The 19983-nt window shown below is 44.1% G+C and overlaps 1 long non-coding RNA gene across 1 annotated transcript; it reads left to right on the plus strand.

Annotated features, from left to right (window-relative positions):
• Nucleotides 1-2324: 2324 nt before the first annotated feature.
• Nucleotides 2325-8400, plus strand: LOC115477655. The gene is made up of 3 exons (XR_003943357.1): nt 2325-2367; nt 4747-5042; nt 8076-8400. It is a non-coding gene; the product is annotated as an uncharacterized LOC115477655 (long non-coding RNA).
• The last annotated feature ends 11583 nt before the right edge of the window (nt 8401-19983 follow it).

A 19983-nucleotide genomic window follows, 5' to 3' on the forward strand; every position in this document is an offset into this window, starting at 1 on the left:
TACTGTTAGAAACAAGGTGTTGGGTTTGATGGACCTTTGGTCTGTCCCAGTATGGCAGTAATTAAGTTCGTATGACTTGGTTGTGCTGTTTCTCTATCATCAACTTTTCACCGGGCTTATATTGTTGTCATCTGTGTACCATTTATCCATAGGCGGTCGGTGGCCCAACTGTTTGGGGAGGCTAAAGGGGGCGGGGTTAGGGGTGGGGCCAGGGGTGGAGCTTAAATCCATAAATGTCTGATAACAAACAGAAAAAAATAAATAAAAATAAAAGTCACAATTAATACCTTTTATTAAATTTAGATATTAGCTATGTATCATATGTCAAAGAATAAAGTGGTTGCTCAAAGCACATACTAACCACAATCACTCAACTGCAAAACACTATGCACAACTTTGTGCAAAAACACACTCAGAACCTTACTGTATCATAAATATTACACTGGGCAGAACCTAATACACCAATATACCACCCATACGGAAAATGCAGACTGTCAACAATATGAAACAAGGGATCATAATATATCACAATTCTCATGTAGAGCCACAAAACATCCTAATTCATGTTTAATGTGGGATAAAATGCCATACATAAGTAAATAACTATAAACTTTTAATGTTGAGCACCTGATTCTCAAAGTGAACATATTCCAAACACTATAATGAAAATAAAATGATTTTTTTCTACCTTTGTTGTCTGGTAACTGTGTTTCTGATCATGCTGGTCCAGTATCCGATTCTGCTGCTATCTGTCCTCTTAACTCCGTTTCCAGGGCTTCCTTTCCATTTATTTCTTTCCTTTCCTCCTTTCTTCTTCATTTCTGGTCCTCAGCTTCTGCCTATTTTCTTCATCCATGTGCAGTTTTTCTACTCTCTTCCTTTTCCCTTATCTCATCTCCTTCCTCACTTTTCCCTCCCCTCCATCCATGTCCAGCATTTCTTCTCTCCCCTCCTCTCCCCCTGCTCTGCATGCACCCATGCCCAGCGACCCTCCTCTCCCCTGCCCTCCATCCACCCATGCTCAGTGACCCTCCTTCCCCTGCCCTGCATGCACCCATGTCCAGTGACCCTCCTCTCCTCTCCCCTGCCCTGCATGCACCCATGCCCAGCGACCCTCCTCTCCCCTGCCCTCCATCTACCCATGCTCAGTGACCCTCCTTCCCCTGCCCTCCTCTCCCCCTGCCCTGCATGCACCCATGTCCGGTGACCCTCCTTCCCCTGCCCTCCATCCACCCATGTCCAGCAGTGACCCTCCTATCCCCTGCCCTGCATGCACCCATACCCAGCGTGACCCTTGGTTCTCTCCCCTCCATCCACCCATGCCCAGCGACTCCCTTCTCTCCCCTGCCACCCCCTCCCGAGTTGTTCCGCTAATTCTCCTCCCTCCCTCCAGATCCTGACTCTTCGAATTCTTCAGGGCAGGCAGTTTTGCCTGCCCGCTGCGAGCGCTGACTCTCCCCTGCTGGCGCTGCCGGCGTTCACGCATCAAAATGGCCACCGAGACTTACAGAAGTCTCGCGAGGCCTCTGGCAGCCTCGGCGGCCATTTTTAAAGTGCGAACGCCGGCAGCGCCAGCGGGGGGGGGGGGGGGGTGGCAGTCAGCGCTGGCAGTGGGGCGGGCAGGCGAGACTGCCTGCCTCGAAGAATTCGACGAGTCAGGTTGGTGACCGGATCCGGAGGGAAGGGGGGAGGGAGGAGAGCCGGCTCGGTGCGAGCCAGCTCCAGCACACCACCGTCGCTTTGGCTGGGGAGGCTTAGCCTCCCCAAGCCTCCTATACCAGGCACCTATGCATTTATCAAGAAATAGATTTAAACAAAAATATAGCAGAAACCAATTGCAGTGACTAAATAGAAAATAAAGAAACATTTTCTAGCTTTGTTGTTGTCTGGTGACTTTATTCCTGTAATCATACTGGCTCCCGTTGCCAATTCTTCTATCATCTTTGCAGCAGGGCTTCCTGTTGATGTAGTTTGGATCCGTGGGGTCCACAGGATCCAAGTTTTACCCGAAGCCGTATATCTTTTATCTTTCTCCCCCTCCCCACACTTCATCTTCTCCATTGATCTCCCATTAATTTTTCTGCTACGGTCAAGCTTCTCTCCTTCCACTTCGATGTCCAGCAGTATCCTATTTTCCTTTTTACCATCCCCAGTCAGCACTCACCCTCCTCCCATCCGGCCCGGCCTCACCTCCTTTTCTGTGCAGCCGCAGTCCTGACGTCAGAAGCAGAGAAAAATCACAGCGCGGGGCCCAGTGATCCAACCCCGCGCGCGCACTCTGCGTCTGTCGGTCTCGCCCCCTCCGAAGGGACGTCTTACGTCAGAGGGCGTGGTACCGACAGGTGCAAAGGCAAGCGGGTGAGGCTGGTAAGAGATTGCGCGCGGTGTTTTTCTTTCTGCTGATTTTTATCTTAGCGGGAACGGGAAGGTTTGTTTTCCCGGTAGTGGTGGAGGAATTGGCTCTTACAATTGAACAGTCTCGGCTTTTTTGCCTACTCGCTCAATTGTACTTACTCTCTGGACACAGGCTCTGGGGGAAAAAAAATTTGGGACTGCACCACTTTTTCCTTTCTTCTTCTTCTCCGCTGGTATCTGCCCCCTTGTCTGATCCCCCTTCCCTTCCCCATGTTCCTCAGAGGCGGCCTCAGCGATTCAGCTTCCCTCTGCTGCGTTGCGCATGAATGAGTGCGGCTGCTTCTGAGGTATATGGGGAAGGGGGTTGCTGGGCCTTGGGGGGGGGGGGGAGGTATGAAATGTATTTTATATATCTGTGGCGGGGGATTGGGGAGAGAAGGAGAAATGTTTGGGGGGGGGGGGGAGTGAAACGGGCCATCCTAGTTTGTTACCTTTAGGCAACTAGAAGCTGCGTTTTATCGAGCGCTGTGTGAACTGAGAACTTGGCAGAAAAACAGGAAAGTTAATTGAAGTATGTGTATGAATAAAAGTGTGAGAAGGAGAGTGTTTAATTGAAAGGATTTGTCAGAAAAAAAGGTGATGCTGTTCTGGATTTATTGCATTAAAATATGAAATGGAGAGAGAAAGAAGGTGGTGGTGTTGCAGGAATGGATGCATGAATTACCCCTATTGTTAGCAGAACTTGTGGTACTTCAGGAGTCAGACAGCACACACCAGAATGAGATAGAAATCTTCTTTATTTGCCAACAAACAAAGCAGGACATCAGTTCTAGCTCTCTTCTCTCTCTCTCTCAGCTCTCTGGATCTTTTGGCTTCTGTCTGTCCTCTTCAGCTCTCTTCTCTTCTGAGCTCCTTCTGACGTAAGCTGCTTCTGCTCCCTCTTAAATACAGTCCTAAGCCCCCTCCTAGCCCCCCTTACTTTCCAGATGGTAAAGAATAGATTGGTTACCTTGCCTCAGCCAATCATTACTTTAAAAATATCAGTTACATAGGTTCCAGACATCCTAAACTGACCCATGACCTGGGGCCTCTCAAACCAGACAATTTGGCACCAGTCTCTTACATTTTATTATGATTAACTTAGGTTCATTGAGGGGCGAAGGGGCCAATCTGACATTTATTATTCTCATATTCCTAGTACTAACTGCTAACTGAACTCTGGCATTCATTAAGGGGTCAAGAGCCAGTCTTACTTAATGGCATACGGCTATGGTTTGTTATTACTTTCAGGAGGCCAGTCCTACACTTAGCTATAATTAATCAAGACTTTTCTTGACCTTTTTCACCCACCAGCTCCATACATTGAACCAGCTAGAACTATGGCTAAGTCAAACCATATGCTGACTTTTACAACTACAGTCTTACTTAGAAAGTCAGACAAAGAGTTGGACAGACATTCCACACAGAATTATTAATTTACACAGAATACAGCATATTCTAAAGTAAGCATCCTTATAAGACATATCTAAACATCAGGAATATCTAGAATTATTTAGAATCTAACTATTTCCTTCTAAACATTTTAAACTAATCTTAAAACAAACTGCCTGCTTTTAAACTACTGTATGTCTGGCTCATTCCTTTGTTCATTCATAATAGTATCCCCTCAAGATTTAATGGTATACAGATGTGTGTGCATTAGCAATCCATCAATCACAAGGGTGAAAGAAATTCCTGTCTCTGACCTTTCTAACCTTTAGCTTAGCCAAGCTAGACTTTCAAAATAATCTGAACCATCTGGCATTCCTTCACTTGCAGGGCTGAAAAAGTTGAATTCAAGCACCAAGCTTTTAAACCCTGGATTTTTAAACCAGAATTAACACTTAATATGATTTCTTATATATATAATTATGCCTATGGCTGCCTCAGTGTGAGATGTGTGATTTTTTTAAAATAATAAATGGCTGTTTGATTACTTAGGACAGAAAATAGGCTGTTTCTGATATAAAAATATAATTGAGCAACTGGTTAGGCTGATGAGTTAAAATAGAAATAACCCTGAGTTTTATATATATTAAAGCAAATTTGCTTCAAGGCAGTCAAGACCTAAGAGCTTAAAATAGGTAAAAGCTGGATCAGAAATATTTATGACATGAATAATTGTTGAGGTATATAGCTAGATAACTGAGTGTGGGCTGTGTGTGAAAGTTGTAACTGGTTCTTTATGGAATTCTACAAGTTGTTTTTTAGTGAGTAGAATCTTTTAGGCTGATGTTTTCTGTGCCAATAGCACAATAACTGTTTTGTAATGTACTGAAATGTTTTCTTAAGGAAATTAAAAAAATAAAGGCAAGTTAGGGATTATTTTTTGTGTGTTTCTTTCTGTGGTAGGAGCGTAGCTGCAGGTGGGCCCAGGCCCACCCAGTCTTTGTCTCACCCTCTGCTGCTGATTAAGGTGTAGCTACACAGCCTTTCAATTAATTGTGCAGATTGCAGAATACTACAGTCCAGCAGTAGCAAACAGCAACCCTCAAACTCCTGGAAAGCTGGTGGAAGGAGGGGAAGGCAAATTCATCTGGTGAAGTGGAAGTTTATGCATGTGGAACGTCACTGCATGAGATACTGACCTGTTGCACAGGCGCTGTGTTCAATCAGTTGAAGTGCAGTTTGCAGCAATGTCTAACAAGGTAATACAGGACCTATCCAGAAAGAGGTTTCCATGGATGCAGTTGGGGGGGGGGGGGATGGGAGACATTGCCCCTTGCCCCAAATGAGCTGCCTGGGGTCCCATCTCCCTCCATAGGACTCTGTACTTTTTTTCTCACTGGCTCGTTTCCTCTTTCTCTCTCCCCACCCGCCAGTCCAGAGGTGCCTTTGCCTGCCTCAACCCTGTCCCGGCCTGGTCACAGCACTTTCAGCATTACATTACTGCAGTGCCCGGCAGCAATTCATACAGACGTGCTCCCAGGTCTTCCCTCTGCTATGAAGTGGACGGGACACGGCATAAAGAAGTCCCCGGAGCAGGCCTGTATGAATTGCTGCCAGGCAGTGCAATAGTAAGATGTTGAAAGCAATGTGGTTGGGGCTCAGAGAATGGGAGAGCATAGATACCAGATCCAGAGGTGCTAGACCTGCAAGGGAGGGTTTGAGGCTGGAGGGAAGGGAGGTGCTGGACCTGAGGGGGGCTGGAAGTTGGAAGGAAGGGTGAGAGAAGCTGGACCTGTAGGGGGACCGGAGGGAGAGGAGAGAGATGCTGGACTTGCAAGGGGGCTTGAGATCAGAGGGAAGGGAGAGAAGTGCTGGACCTGCAAGGGGAGCTGGTGATCAGATGGAAGGGGGAGAGGAGCTGAACCTACAGAGGGGCTGGAGATTGGAGAGGAGTGAAGTCCTGGACCTGCAGTGAGTGGGGTTGGAGAAAAAGGAGAGAGGTGCTGGACCTGTGGGCTGGAGGGAAGGGAGAGAGGTGCCAGCCCAAGGAGATGAAGGAAGAGGAGGTGAAATGTTGAACCCACAATGGGAGAAAGAATCAGATCCTGGAAGGAAAAGGGAAGAGAGGGAGAGAAGGTGGATGGGGTGGGGTCAGAGAGGAGAGGGACATATTGGTTTGGGGGAGGGAGAGAGCAGAGAAGCTGGGCCCAAGTGCCCAGATGATCTAAAGCCCCATTCTGTTCCAAACACACTGTAAAAATAGCGCTAGAACAGTGCAGGGCTTTACTGCCCCTATGATCAGCGATAATAGCACTATTATCTGTGATCATAGGGTAAAGTGTGGAAGGATTGTGCCTGAGCATGCACTGAGGCATAATCCTCCCACACTTGTTTGACAGGTCCGGGCTGTCCGTGGGACCACCCTACCACAAACAACAAGGCCCTGATGGCCTAGTACCTCCACCCTAAGCCCGTGACATGGGGCTGTCCCCCTTGACACAAGTCCATGGGGGGGGGGGGGGCTTGAGATCTGGTGGATCTCCAGCCCGCCAATCCCCTCTTGCATCCCCCCCCCCCCAAAAAGCGCTGGTGGCCCAGTGGGCTGTGAATCAAGCCTCGCAGCCTGGTAGTCTAGCAGCTCTCTTCTCTGCCCTCCCCCCATACTTTTGTTGGAGGAGGGAGGTAGTACACTCCCTCTTCTAGTGCTGCCTTGAAAATGGCGGTGCCCTGCCTAGTGCATCCTGGGATGCACTGGGTGAGGCTTCACACTATATAAGGGCATTTCTCCCTTACATGGTGTGAAGCCCCACCCAGCGCATCACAGAATGCATTGGGCAGGGCTGGGTGCGGCCATTTTCAAGGCAGCACTACTTCAACAAAAGTATGGGGGTGGCAGGGAAGAGTGCCGCTAGACCACCAGGTTGGATGGGCTTGATTCGCAGCCCAATGGGCCACCAGGGCTTTTTGAGGGGGGGTGCAAGGGGGGTAGGGGATCTCCAGCTCCCCCCCCCCTGTGAACTTGTGTTGGGGGGGGGGGACTGGAGGTTGGGTGGATCTCCAGCCCCCATGTTGCTGGCTTGTGGTGTGTATGGGGGGGGGGGGGGAATTGGGGGCCTGCTAGCATGCAAATGCATTCTGGACAGGGCTCACCATTCCTCCCTAATGGTCTGCAAATCCTAATACCAGCTGTGGGCTGGTGTAGGGTTTTCCTTGGACAGCTCACCAATGTTTGGCGTGCTGCTCACTGATCGTAGGGGAGGAATATGTTTACCATGCATTTGCATGCTAGTTGTGCTAAGAGCCCTTGTTTAACATGCATTTGCATGCTAGTTGCGGTCAGAGCGCACAAGCGCATTGTTTCACATGATCATGGGGTGGTAGAAAATGGAGGAGCTAGTGTGGCGCTAATAGCCTCTAGCGCCTGCATTTGCTTCTTATCATCGGCCCAAAGGTGGTCTATAGAAACAGAGGGGAAATGATGGGCATTGGGTGGGAGCAGAGGGGCTGAAACACAAAGGGAAGATGCCTCTTTGTGTCCATATGCCGTCCCCATACATCAATACTTGACATGAGGGGGTGGATGAAATATATGAAAAAAAGAGACAATTCTGGATAGGGCATGGGTACATCAGGTGGCGGATTTTTCTCTTTCAAAAAGTTGACAACCCTAGTGCCCACACGTCCAACCTGTTGGCCCACCCAAAAGTTGTCTTCTGGTTATGTCACTGTTCTGTGGAAGGTAGTTTTACAGTATTGTAGGTATCCAATCCTCCATTGCCCCAGGTACAAATAAGTACCTGTATACACTATGTAAGCCGCATTGAGCCTGCCATGAGTGGGAAAGTGCGGGGTACAAATGTAACAAAAAAAAAATCCATCCTGAATGAGGAACACACTGTTAATTTATGTTCACTAAAGCGGGAGACATTCCCTTCTCTTGTTCAGTTTTAAAGGTAGAAGAATAAGTTTTGGTTTTCGAGTGGAGGAGTAGCCTAATGGTTAATGCAGTGGACTGAGAACTAGGGGAGAGGGAGCCTCATGCCTTTTGTGGCTACGCAGGTGGCACATCCCAAAAGCCAGCCCTAACTGCATGGTATACCTTTGAACTACTGAGCAACCCACATTTTTCTTTTTTAGGTATAGAGAAATTGAGAGACATTAAAAGCCTGATTCTGCAAAGACACAGCATTTGAAGATTTTTAGTGCTAGATGATAAAGAGGCATATTTTCAAAGCACTTTGGGAGGCTAAGTGCTTTGAAAATGAGCCTCAAAGTGTCTTTGATTTCTTCAGGACCGTCATACATAAGGAGCACCTACGGCCAGAAACACTAGTGGAAATAATGGAGTCATCGTGATCTACTTAGTCGTCGAAAGCTAAGTTGAATATAGATTTAAGAGACGTTAAGCTGGTTATTATTATGAAAGAACAAAGCGAATAATTTGAGATACGATGACTACATATCTATTGGTGGATCAGAGAAATTATGGATACATTAAACAGCTGATTTTTTTCTCTTAGAGATTGAGTTGAGAACGGGGTTCCCTGATGGGCTGAAGTTGTAATCCTGTTTTATGGACTTAAGTTTTTCAAGTCCTGAGCATTAGAGTTTAGATTTGAGCACTTAAATTAATAAATTGTTAAAAGTTATCACCCCTTGTTCTGTTTTTTTAACTACAGATTTTTTTCTTCCATTTTGAAATTGAGTTTGTAAGTTTTTACTCTGTTGTTTTTTTTCGGAAGGAGGAGGAGCCTGTGATGCTAGCCAAAACAGTGGTGTCCTAATTTTAAAGGTACCCTGGGCTTTTGAGGCTATTTTTTAGATATAATAATAGATTTATACATTTTGATCTAAGTGCTCAGTCTAAGATATAGTGACTGAGTGTTGGTTTGAGTTTAGTTTCTTTTGAATTTTTGCACTCTTACAGTTTTTGATTTTTGAATTTTCTTTTTTAGGTATAAAATTTTAAAACAACTGATAATTGGTTTATTTCTGTTTTTCAGGGCCTCTTTCTGTCTGAAAATATATATTTTTAGATGTGCATTCTGTTTATAATTTTGCTACTTTTCATGGAATTCCGGTTTTAAATTGTTTGGTTATAATAACAGCATGGAATTCTGATGATGATTAGTTCAGATCCATAGGCCTGAATGGTTTGAATCAAATCAATTCTTGTATACCGCTAATATCCCCTTTCCAGGGTTCAGTACGGTTTACATTCTAGGTGACACAAAAGCCGAAAATATTAATGTGAGGTATGAGAACAATTAGAGACCATTGGTGTAATGCATGTGACTAAAAACATTAAAGGGAAGGATAATGGATGATACTAAGAGGTAGAAGTCAATGGGTTGTTATGAAGCAGTCTTTGGGAAGAGAGTTCTTTTTGCTTCAGAAACTAAGCCCCCCTCCCCCCGTTTGCTAAGCTGCGCTAGTGGTTACTGACACAGTCCGTTCAAAGTGAATGGCCTGTATCAGCATTAGCGCAAGGTAGCCACTAGTGTGGCGTGGTAGACGTGGCAATTGAATTGTGAATATTTTGTTAATAATTTTATCATAAATCAGTTGTAATTACTTTTGGCCACTGCTCTTTTTAAAAGTTATTTCGTTTATAGTTTTTAATGTGGTGCACGTAATATATTTACATCTTTTTAGAGTCATAGTCTGCTTTGTCAGTTGTACAACAAAATAGTAACATACAATTGTATAAACGTGCTGTGAACTGATACCATAAAAACTTTAAATAGTAACATTGATACATCTTAAAAACCAAATGTTTCAAACAGTCTGTAGCAATTGAGAAACAGGCATTCTACTTTACCACAAGTCTACTGGGTTCACGGAGGTGAGCTGTATGGAGCGAAATTTCCAAAATGATTGGGGTTGGGGGGGGGGGGGTGCAAAAGCTAAACAGATTACAGCTGTGGGAAGTAGGGGTGGGGATTAACCATGTTATTATTATTTTATTTATTAGGATTTATTTACCGCCTTTTTGAAGGAATTAACTCAAGGTGGTGTACAGTAAGAATACATCAAACATGAGCAGTGGGCAATTATGGAAATAATGTAAGGTGTTGTGGGGGGGGGGGCATGTTAAGGTGGTGCCCAGGAGCATCTGGTCATGTGTTGATGGCCTATTACTCCTGTGATGGAAGAATGGCACCAGCTTTAGTTTAAACAGACCTTATTTCACCTGGAATAAAGCAGCTTAGGAAATTCAGCACAAGCTCTGTTATTGGGCTTAGTTAATAATGAGGTGCTTGGCTTATGCATGCATGTTTTGCATCTCATTATGATGTAGTCCATGTTAACCTAAACTAATAGGTTAAGCCACATAAGAGCTGCACTTACAGAGGAGTTATCTGAGACTGTCACAGCTTTTCATCCCATTGTGTAGGACCAAGCTGCTATCTTAGACTGTCTCTTACATAGCCTTTCATCTAGCTGGGATCACTCATTTATCAGACTGTTATAGCTCTTCATCCCTGTGTAGGATCAAGCAGTGGCGTATCTGGACTCCGGCAGTAGGGGGGGCCAGAGCCAGAGGGAGGGGGGCACATTTGAGCCCCCCCCCCCCGGTGCCACCAACCCCCCCCCCCCACCACCAACGACTCTCTCCACCCCCCTCCCACCGCCAACCCTCCCCTGCTGCCGTCGCTTACCTTTGCTGGTGGGGGACCCCAACTCCCCCCGCCAGCCAAGGTCCTCTCTTCCGTTGCAGGTTGCGAGTTGCAAAGCTTCCTGTTCTTCTGAGTCTGACGTTTTCAGATCTGATGAATCTGGTGTAAGATAATTGTATTCTAGAACCACCTGCTATCAGAAGAAGATTATAGTCATCTCCTTCTGCCCGGGAGGATCCCACCTTCTGATAAGAGCCGCTTTCCCTACACCATCCCTCTCCTCTCTGTGATCTGTGAATACCTCACTCTGCTCTGCTGCTTTGCTTGTTATAAGGTGTAAGGAATCAAGGATGTTGCCTTTTAATGTAGTGTAGCAACACTTAATGCTGAGCACTGTGGATATTGTTCAGGGAGTGATTTTTAAAAATAGCAACCACAAATGCAGACAATGAGGAATTCTATGAATGGCACTTAAAAATTCAGCACTGGGAAAAAAAATTACTGGACCTTACTTAGGGTGTTAAAGTTAACCCTATGGAAAGTTTGTGTAAATGCTGGCACCCAAGTTAGGTCCCCTGTATTCTGTAACATGTGTAGCTTTATGGAAAGCCACTGACACACCGATGGCAACAACCCCTTATCAATTACACGCTGTTAGGACTTGTGAGGCAGTATTTGGTAAACATTTTGCATTAGCCCTTGAGGCCAAAATACAGTAGGCTTACTGATGGAGACGGGCTTGTGATATGCTTTCTCACATAATGGGAAGGTAACTGTCTCAGTACCAAATAAAAGTGTTTCTTAAGAGATAACTGGTGCTGGATTAGCTTCTGATATATGTAGAAAAGATTGCTTAATATTTTCTGCTGTTGGAGCAGTTGCCCCCTCCATGAGGTTGTCGCAATTCCTGTGTGGCTAGACTTAGGAGTATAATGGGGTGTTCTTCCTAAGCGAGCAGGATTTATGTTTGGTGAGTGTTAATCGGAGAGGTCTACCTTCTCCCACGGCATTGTGCTCTCCGGTTCTTGGCAACATTTCTGGCAGGTCTTTTCTCTTCTGAGGAAATTGATCCCAAAGGTACGGTGGATCTGAATGAGGCTAAATTGTATAAGTAATGTCCGAATTGGGCAGAGGCATTCTCGCAGACATTGTATAGGGCTGGATATAGAGTCTAGTTTGACGTTAAACCTCGTCGGATGTAGTTCCAGTAAAATTAGCTTTCAATAAATAGGCTAATTTCCCAGAAATTGTAGAGCAACCGTTTTCAACCAGGTCTGGAAAAGTTAGGGGTCAAATAGAAGGAGGGTGGGTAAAAAATAGTTTAATCTACAATGTCTGCGAGTTGCCTCTACTAAAAAGGAGGTTAGGGAGTGGCTGTAGGGGAGCGTGGAGGCCACAAACTCCTCATGCTTACTCACCGTAAAATGCAGCTTTTAAAAAGAGGCGTAATTTTATTTCTGTATCCAACCTCTCAGTTATAGAGTATGAATTGTGGTTGGAATACTGTGAGCCCACTGCGACTGGAATTCATTTTAATAGAAGAGTTAGAATTCCAGCAGAAATATAGGGCCTAAGCCATGTCTTTAAGACGCTTTCTGTATCCTACCTGTCTGTTACAGACTATGAATTTTGTCCCGTAGACTGTGAGCCCACTGGGACTGGAATTCATTTTAATAGAAGAGTTGGAATTCCAGCAGAAATATTGGGCCTAAGCCATGTCTTTAAGACGCTTTCTGTATCCTACCTCTCCGTTACAGAGTATACATTTTGGCCTGAAGAATATGAATGTAATTCTTATTGATAGAAAACTTACAAATCCAGCAAAAGGATTTTGGTATAAGCCATGCCTTTAAGTAATGTTTTATGCTGCCTGGAACCGGATGCACTGCCGTGACGGGATGGGGTTAGAGTTTTGCTTAAGTGGTTTTCGGTTTTATTGTATTTCCTCCATACTTCAGGCAAGTGTTCTTAGATAGGTTTTGATTTCATTGTGTGTTTTTTCCTACTTTAAACGTGTAATTTACATGACTGTTACGCGTGTATTCATGGGAGATCAGAAGCTTGCTGATTGACCCTCTAATTCACCGACGGGATGACGCGTAAAGCAAGTGGACCGTGTCCTCCAGTATGCTTGAGCCTGTAAGTAATGTGACGTTGCGAGGATATGGAATCGTGTCTCTTTATCCTGGCTGTGCCTGTGGGAGAGTAATTCTGCATTACCTCTTGAAGCCAAAATACGTTAGGCTTACTGATGGAGACGGACTTGTGATCCGCTTTGCGACATGATGGAAAGGTAAGTGATGCGGCGCCATGAAAAAGAAGTTTTTAAGAGATAACTGGTGCTTGATTATCTTCTGAAAGATTTAGAAAAGATTGCTTAATATTTTCTGGAGTTGGAGCAGTTGCCCCCTCCATGAGGTTGTCGCAATTTCTGTGTGGCTGGACTTAGGAGCATAATGGGGTGTTCTTCTTAAGCGAGCAGGATTTATGTTTGGTGAGTGTTAATCGGTGAGATGTACCTTATTCTCCCAAGGCATTGTGCTGTCCGGTTCTTGGCAACATTTCTGGCAGGTCTTTTCTCTTGTGAGGAAATTGAACCCAGAGGTACGGTGGATCTGAATGAGGCTGAATTGTATAAGTAATGTCCGAATTGGGCAGAGGCATTCTCGCAGACATTGTATAGGGCTGGATTTAGAGTCTAGTTTGACGTTAAACCTCGTCGGATGTAGTTCCAGTAAAATTAGCTTTCAATAAATAGGCTAATTTCCCCAGAAATTGTAGAGCAACCGTTTTCAACCAGATTTGGAAAAGTTAGGGGTCAAATAGGAGGAGGGTGGGTAAAAAATAGTTTAATCTACAATGTCTGCGAGTTGCCTCTACTAAAAAGGAGGTTAGGGAGTGGCTGTAGGGGAGCCGTGGAGGCCACAAACCTTCTCATGCTTACCCACCGTAAAATGCAGCTTTTAAAAAGAGGCAAAATTTTATTTCTGTATACAACCTTTCAGTTATAGAGTATGAATTGTGGTTGGAATACTGTGAGCCCACTGCGACTGGAATTCATTTTAAGAGAAGAGTTAAAATTCCAGCAGAAATACTGGGCCTAAGCCATGTCTTTAAGACGCTTTCTGTATCCTACCTCTCTGTTACAGAGTATACATTTTGTCCGGTAGACTGTGAGCCCACTGGGACTGGAATTCATTTTAATAGTAGAGTTGGAATTCCAGCAGAAATACTGGGCCTAAGCCTTGTCTTTAAGACGCTTTCTGTATCCTACCTCTCTGTTACAGAGTATACATTTTGGCCTGAAGAATATGAATGTAATTCTTATTGATAGAAAACTTACAAATCCAGCAAAAGGATTTTGGTATAAGCCATGCCTTTAAGTAATGTTTTATGCTGCCTGGAACCGGATGCACTGCCGTGACGGGATGGGGTTAGAGTTTTGCTTAAGTGGTTTTCGGTTTTATTGTATTTCCTCCATACTTCAGGCAAGTGTTGTTAGATAGGTTTTGATTTCATTGTGTGTTTTTCCCTTCATTTAAACGTGTAGTCATGGGAGATGAGAAGCTTGCTGGTTGACCATCAAATTCACCGACGGGACGACTCGTAAGGCAAGTGCACCGTATTCTCCAGTGTGCTTGAGCCGGTAAGTAATGTGACGTTGTGAGGGCATGGAATCGCGTCTCCTTATCCTGGTTGTACCCGTGGGAGAGTAATTCTGCATTAGCTCTTGAAGCCAAAATACGTTAGGCTTACTGATGGAGACAGACTTGTGGTTCGCTTTCCGACATGATGGAAAGGTAAGTGAAGCGGCGCCATGAAAAAGAAGTTTTTAAGAGATAACTGATGCTTGTTTTCTTCTGAAAGATTTAGAAAAGATTGCTTAATATTTTCTGCTGTTGGAGCGGTTGCCCCCTCCATGAGGTTGTCGCAGTTTCTGTGTGGCTGGACTTAGGAGCATAATGGGGTGTTCTTCTTAAGCGAGCAGGATTTATGTTTGGTAAGTGTTAATCGGTGAGATCTACCTTATTCTCCCACGGCATTGTGCTGTCCGGTTCTTGGCAACATTTCTGGCAGGTCTTTTCTCTTGTGAGGAAATTGAACCCAGAGGTACGGTGGATCTGAATGAGGCTGAATTGTATAAGTGTTGCAGGAATTGAGATAGGAATTTGTGATGCTTCAGGAGTCAGACAGCACACACCAGTATGAGAGAAAAATCTTCTTTATTTGCCAGCAAACAAAGCAAGACATCAGTTCTAGCTCTCTTCTCTTTCTCTCAGCTCTTTTTGTGTCATGTGGCTTCTGTCTCAGCTGCTTCTCTTCTGCTGTCTCTCCTGTTGTCTTCCAGCTTTCTTCCTTTCTTCTGAGCTCCTTCTCTTTCTCTCAGCTCTTTTTGTGTCATGTGGCTTCTGTCTCAGCTGCTTCTCTTCTGCTGTCTCTCCTGTTGTCTTCCAGCTTTCTTCCTTTCTTCTGAGCTCCTTCTGACGTAAACTGCTTCTGCTCCTACTTAAATACAGTTCTATCCAGCCTAGCCTAGCCCAGCCCCCTTACTCTCCAATTGGTTAAGGAATTAGATTGGTCACTTTGCCTCAACCAATCATTACTTTTGAAATATCAGTTACATAGGTTTCAGACATCCTAAACTGACCTGTGACCTGGGGCCCCTTACACCAGACATTTGGGCTCCAGTCTCTTACATGTTATTATGATTGATTTCTCATCTATAGCTTAAATTGCTTACTGGACTCTGGCATTCATTAAAGGGGTCAAAGGCTAGTCTTACTTAATAGCATACATATCAGGTTATCACTTTCAAGAGGCCAGTCCTACACTTAGCTATAATTAATCAAGGAGAAGAGAGCTGACTAGTTCTGACCTTTTTCACCTTTCAGCTTCCTTCACAAAACTAGCTAAGACCACAGAAAACTCAAAACACATGTTGGCCTCTTCACAGCAGACAAAGAGTAATACAGAATTTAACAGACATCCTACACAGAATACAGCATATTCTAAAGTAAGCATAATCAAATTCCCTATAAAACAAATCATCAGGAATATCTACATATTAAGCATTATTCACTTCTAAACAGTATTTCCTTCTAAGCAGTGTTCAATTTAATCCTAAACAAACTGCCTGCTTTTAAACTACTGTATGTCTGGCTCATTCCTTTGTTCATTCATAATAGTTTACAGCTGTGCCAGCATTTAGCAATCCATCACTCACAAGGGTCTTTCTGACCTTTCTTCCCTCTAGCTCAACAAGCTGGATTTCTAATATTCTCCAGATGACATTCCTTCTCTTTACTTTGCTGGCAGAGTGAAAAGAATTCAAACTTCAAGCTTTTAAATCCCAGAATTAACAGTTAATATCACTTCTTATATATATAATTTCTTTGTCCACTGCCTCATAAGTAATGTCCGAATTGGGCAGAGGCATTCTCGCAGACATTGTATAGGGCTGGATTTAGAGTCTAGTTTGACGTTAAACCTCGTCGGATGTAGTTCCAGTAAAATTAGCTTTCAATAAATAGGCTAATTTCCCCAGAAATTGTAGAGCAACCGTTTTCAACCAGGTCTGGAAAAGTTAGGGGTCAAATAGGAGGAGGGTGGGTAAAAAATAGTTTAATCTACAATGTCTGCGAGTTGCCTCTACTAAAAAGGAGGTTAGGGAGTGGCTGTAGGGGAGCCGTGGAGGCCACAAACCTTCTCATGCTTACCCACCGTAAAATGCAGCTTTTAAAAAGAGGCAAAATTTTATTTCTGTATCCAACCTTTCAGTTATAGAGTATGAATTGTGGTTGGAATACTGTGAGCCCACTGCGACTGGAATTCATTTTAAGAGAAGAGTTAAAATTCCAGCAGATATTTTGGGCTTAAGCCATGTCTTTAAGACGCTTTCTGTATCCTACCTGTCTGTTACAGAGTATACATTTTGTCCGGTAGACTGTGAGCCCACAGGGACTGGAATTCATTTTAATAGTAGAGTTGGAATTCCAGCAGAAATACTGGGCCTAAGCCATGTCTTGAAGACGCTTTCTGTATCCTACCTGTCTGTTACAGAGTATACATTTTGTCCGGTAGACTGTGAGCCCACTGGGACTGGAATTCATTTTAATAGTAGAGTTGGAATTCCAGCAGAAATACTGGGCCTAAGCCATGTCTTTAAGACGCTTTCTGTATCCTACCTCTCTGTTACAGAGTATACATTTTGGCCTGAAGAATATGAATGTAATTCTTATTGATAGAAAACTTACAAATCCAGCAAAAGGATTTTGGTATAAGCCATGCCATTAAGTAATGTTTTATGCTGCCTGGAACCGGATGCACTGCCTTGACGGGATGGGGTTAGAGTTTTGCTTAAGTGGTTTTCGGTTTTATTGTATTTCCTCCATACTTCTGGCAAGTGTTGTTAGATAGGTTTTGATTTCATTGTGTGTTTTTCCCGTCATTTAAACGTGTAGTCATGGGAGATGAGAAGCTTGCTGGTTGACCATCTAATTCACCGACGGGACGACTCGTAAGGCAAGTGCACCGTGTTCTCCAGTATGCTTGAGCCGGTAAGTAATGTGACGTTGCGAGGGCACGGAATAGCGTCTCCTTATCCTGGTTGTGCCCGTGGGAGAGTAATTCTGCATTAGCTCTTGAAGCCAAAATACGTAAGGCTTACTGATGGAGACGGACTTGTGGTTCGCTTTCCGACATGATGGAAAGGTAAGTGAAGCGGCGCCATGAAAAAGAAGTTTTTAAGAGATAACTGATGCTTGATTTTCTTCTGAAAGATTTAGAAAAGATTGCTTAATATTTTCTGCTGTTGGAGCGGTTGCCCCCTCCATGAGGTTGTCGCAGTTTCTGTGTGGCTGGACTTAGGAGCATAATGGGGTGTTCTTCTTAAGCGAGCAGGATTTATGTTTGGTGAGTGTTAATCAGTGAGGTCTACCTTATTCTCCCACGGCATTGTGCTGTCCGGTTCTTGGCAACATTTCTGGCAGGTCTTTTCTCTTGTGAGGAAATTGATCCCAAAGGTACGGTGGATCTGAATGAGGCTGAATTGTATAAGTAATGTCCGAAATGGGCAGAGGCATTCTCGCAGACATTGTATAGGGCTGGATTTAGAGTCTAGTTTGACGTTAAACCTCGTCGGATGTAGTTCCAGTAAAATTAGCTTTCAATAAATAGGCTAATTTCCCCAGAAATTGTAGAGCAACCGTTTTCAACCAGGTCTGGAAAAGTTAGGGGTCAAATAGGAGGAGGGTGGGTAAAAAATAGTTTAATCTACAATGTCTGCGAGTTGCCTCTACTAAAAAGGAGGTTAGGGAGTGGCTGTAGGGGAGCCGTGGAGGCCACAAACCTTCTCATGCTTACCCACCGTAAAATGCAGCTTTTAAAAAGAGGCAAAATTTTATTTCTGTATCCAACCTTTCAGTTATAGAGTATGAATTGTGGTTGGAATACTGTGAGCCCACTGCGACTGGAATTCATTTTAAGAGAAGAGTTAAAATTCCAGCAGATATTTTGGGCTTAAGCCATGTCTTTAAGACGCTTTCTGTATCCTACCTGTCTGTTACAGAGTATACATTTTGTCCGGTAGACTGTGAGCCCACAGGGACTGGAATTCATTTTAATAGTAGAGTTGGAATTCCAGCAGAAATACTGGGCCTAAGCCATGTCTTGAAGACGCTTTCTGTATCCTACCTGTCTGTTACAGAGAATACATTTTGTCCGGTAGACTGTGAGCCCACTGGGACTGGAATTCATTTTAATAGTAGAGTTGGAATTCCAGCAGAAATACTGGGCCTAAGCCTTGTCTTTAAGACGCTTTCTGTATCCTACCTCTCTGTTACAGAGTATACATTTTGGCCTGAAGAATATGAATGTAATTCTTATTGATAGAAAACTTACAAATCCAGCAAAAGGATTTTGGTATAAGCCATGCCATTAAGTAATGTTTTATGCTGCCTGGAACCGGATGCACTGCCTTGACGGGATGGGGTTAGAGTTTTGCTTAAGTGGTTTTCGGTTTTATTGTATTTCCTCCATACTTCTGGCAAGTGTTGTTAGATAGGTTTTGATTTCATTGTGTGTTTTTCCCTTCATTTAAACGTGTAGTCATGGGAGATGAGAAGCTTGCTGGTTGACCATCTAATTCACCGACGGGACGACTCGTAAGGCAAGTGCACCGTGTTCTCCAGTATGCTTGAGCCGGTAAGTAATGTGACGTTGCGAGGGCACGGAATAGCGTCTCCTTATCCTGGTTGTGCCCGTGGGAGAGTAATTCTGCATTAGCTCTTGAAGCCAAAATACGTAAGGCTTACTGATGGAGACGGACTTGTGGTTCGCTTTCCGACATGATGGAAAGGTAAGTGAAGCGGCGCCATGAAAAAGAAGTTTTAAGAGATAACTGATGCTTGATTTTCTTCTGAAAGATTTAGAAAAGATTGCTTAATATTTTCTTCTGTTGGAGCGGTTGCCCCCTCCATGAGGTTGTCGCAGTTTCTGTGTGGCTGGACTTAGGAGCATAATGGGGTGTTCTTCTTAAGCGAGCAGGATTTATGTTTGGTGAGTGTTAATCAGTGAGGTCTACCTTATTCTCCCACGGCATTGTGCTGTCCGGTTCTTGGCAACATTTCTGGCAGGTCTTTTCTCTTGTGAGGAAATTGATCCCAAAGGTACGGTGGATCTGAATGAGGCTGAATTGTATAAGTAATGTCCGAAATGGGCAGAGGCATTCTCGCAGACATTGTATAGGGCTGGATTTAGAGTCTAGTTTGACGTTAAACCTCGTCGGATGTAGTTCCAGTAAAATTAGCTTTCAATAAATAGGCTAATTTCCCCAGAAATTGTAGAGCAACCGTTTTCAACCAGGTCTGGAAAAGTTAGGAGTCAAATAGGAGGAGGGTGGGTAAAAAATAGTTTAATCTACAATGTCTGCGAGTTGCCTCTACTAAAAGGAGGTTAGGGAGTGGCTGTAGGGGAGCCGTGGAGGCCACAAACCTTCTCATGCTTACCCACCGTAAAATGCAGCTTTTAAAAAGAGGCAAAATTTTATTTCTGTATCCAACCTTTCAGTTATAGAGTATGAATTGTGGTTGGAATACTGTGAGCCCACTGCGACTGGAATTCATTTTAAGAGAAGAGTTAAAATTCCAGCAGATATTTTGGGCTTAAGCCATGTCTTTAAGACGCTTTCTGTATCCTACCTGTCTGTTACAGAGTATACATTTTGTCCGGTAGACTGTGAGCCCACAGGGACTGGAATTCATTTTAATAGTAGAGTTGGAATTCCAGCAGAAATACTGGGCCTAAGCCATGTCTTGAAGACGCTTTCTGTATCCTACCTGTCTGTTACAGAGTATACATTTTGTCCGGTAGACTGTGAGCGCACTGGGCCTGGAATTCATTTTAATAGTAGAGTTGGAATTCCAGCAGAAATACTGGGCCTAAGCCATGTCTTGAAGACGCTTTCTGTATCCTACCTGTCTGTTACAGAGAATACATTTTGTCCGGTAGACTGTGAGCCCACTGGGACTGGAATTCATTTTAATAGTAGAGTTGGAATTCCAGCAGAAATACTGGGCCTAAG

The sequence above is a fragment of the Microcaecilia unicolor genome, chromosome 9 (genome assembly GCF_901765095.1).
Source record: "Microcaecilia unicolor chromosome 9, aMicUni1.1, whole genome shotgun sequence".
Classification (NCBI taxonomy): domain Eukaryota; kingdom Metazoa; phylum Chordata; class Amphibia; order Gymnophiona; family Siphonopidae; genus Microcaecilia; species Microcaecilia unicolor.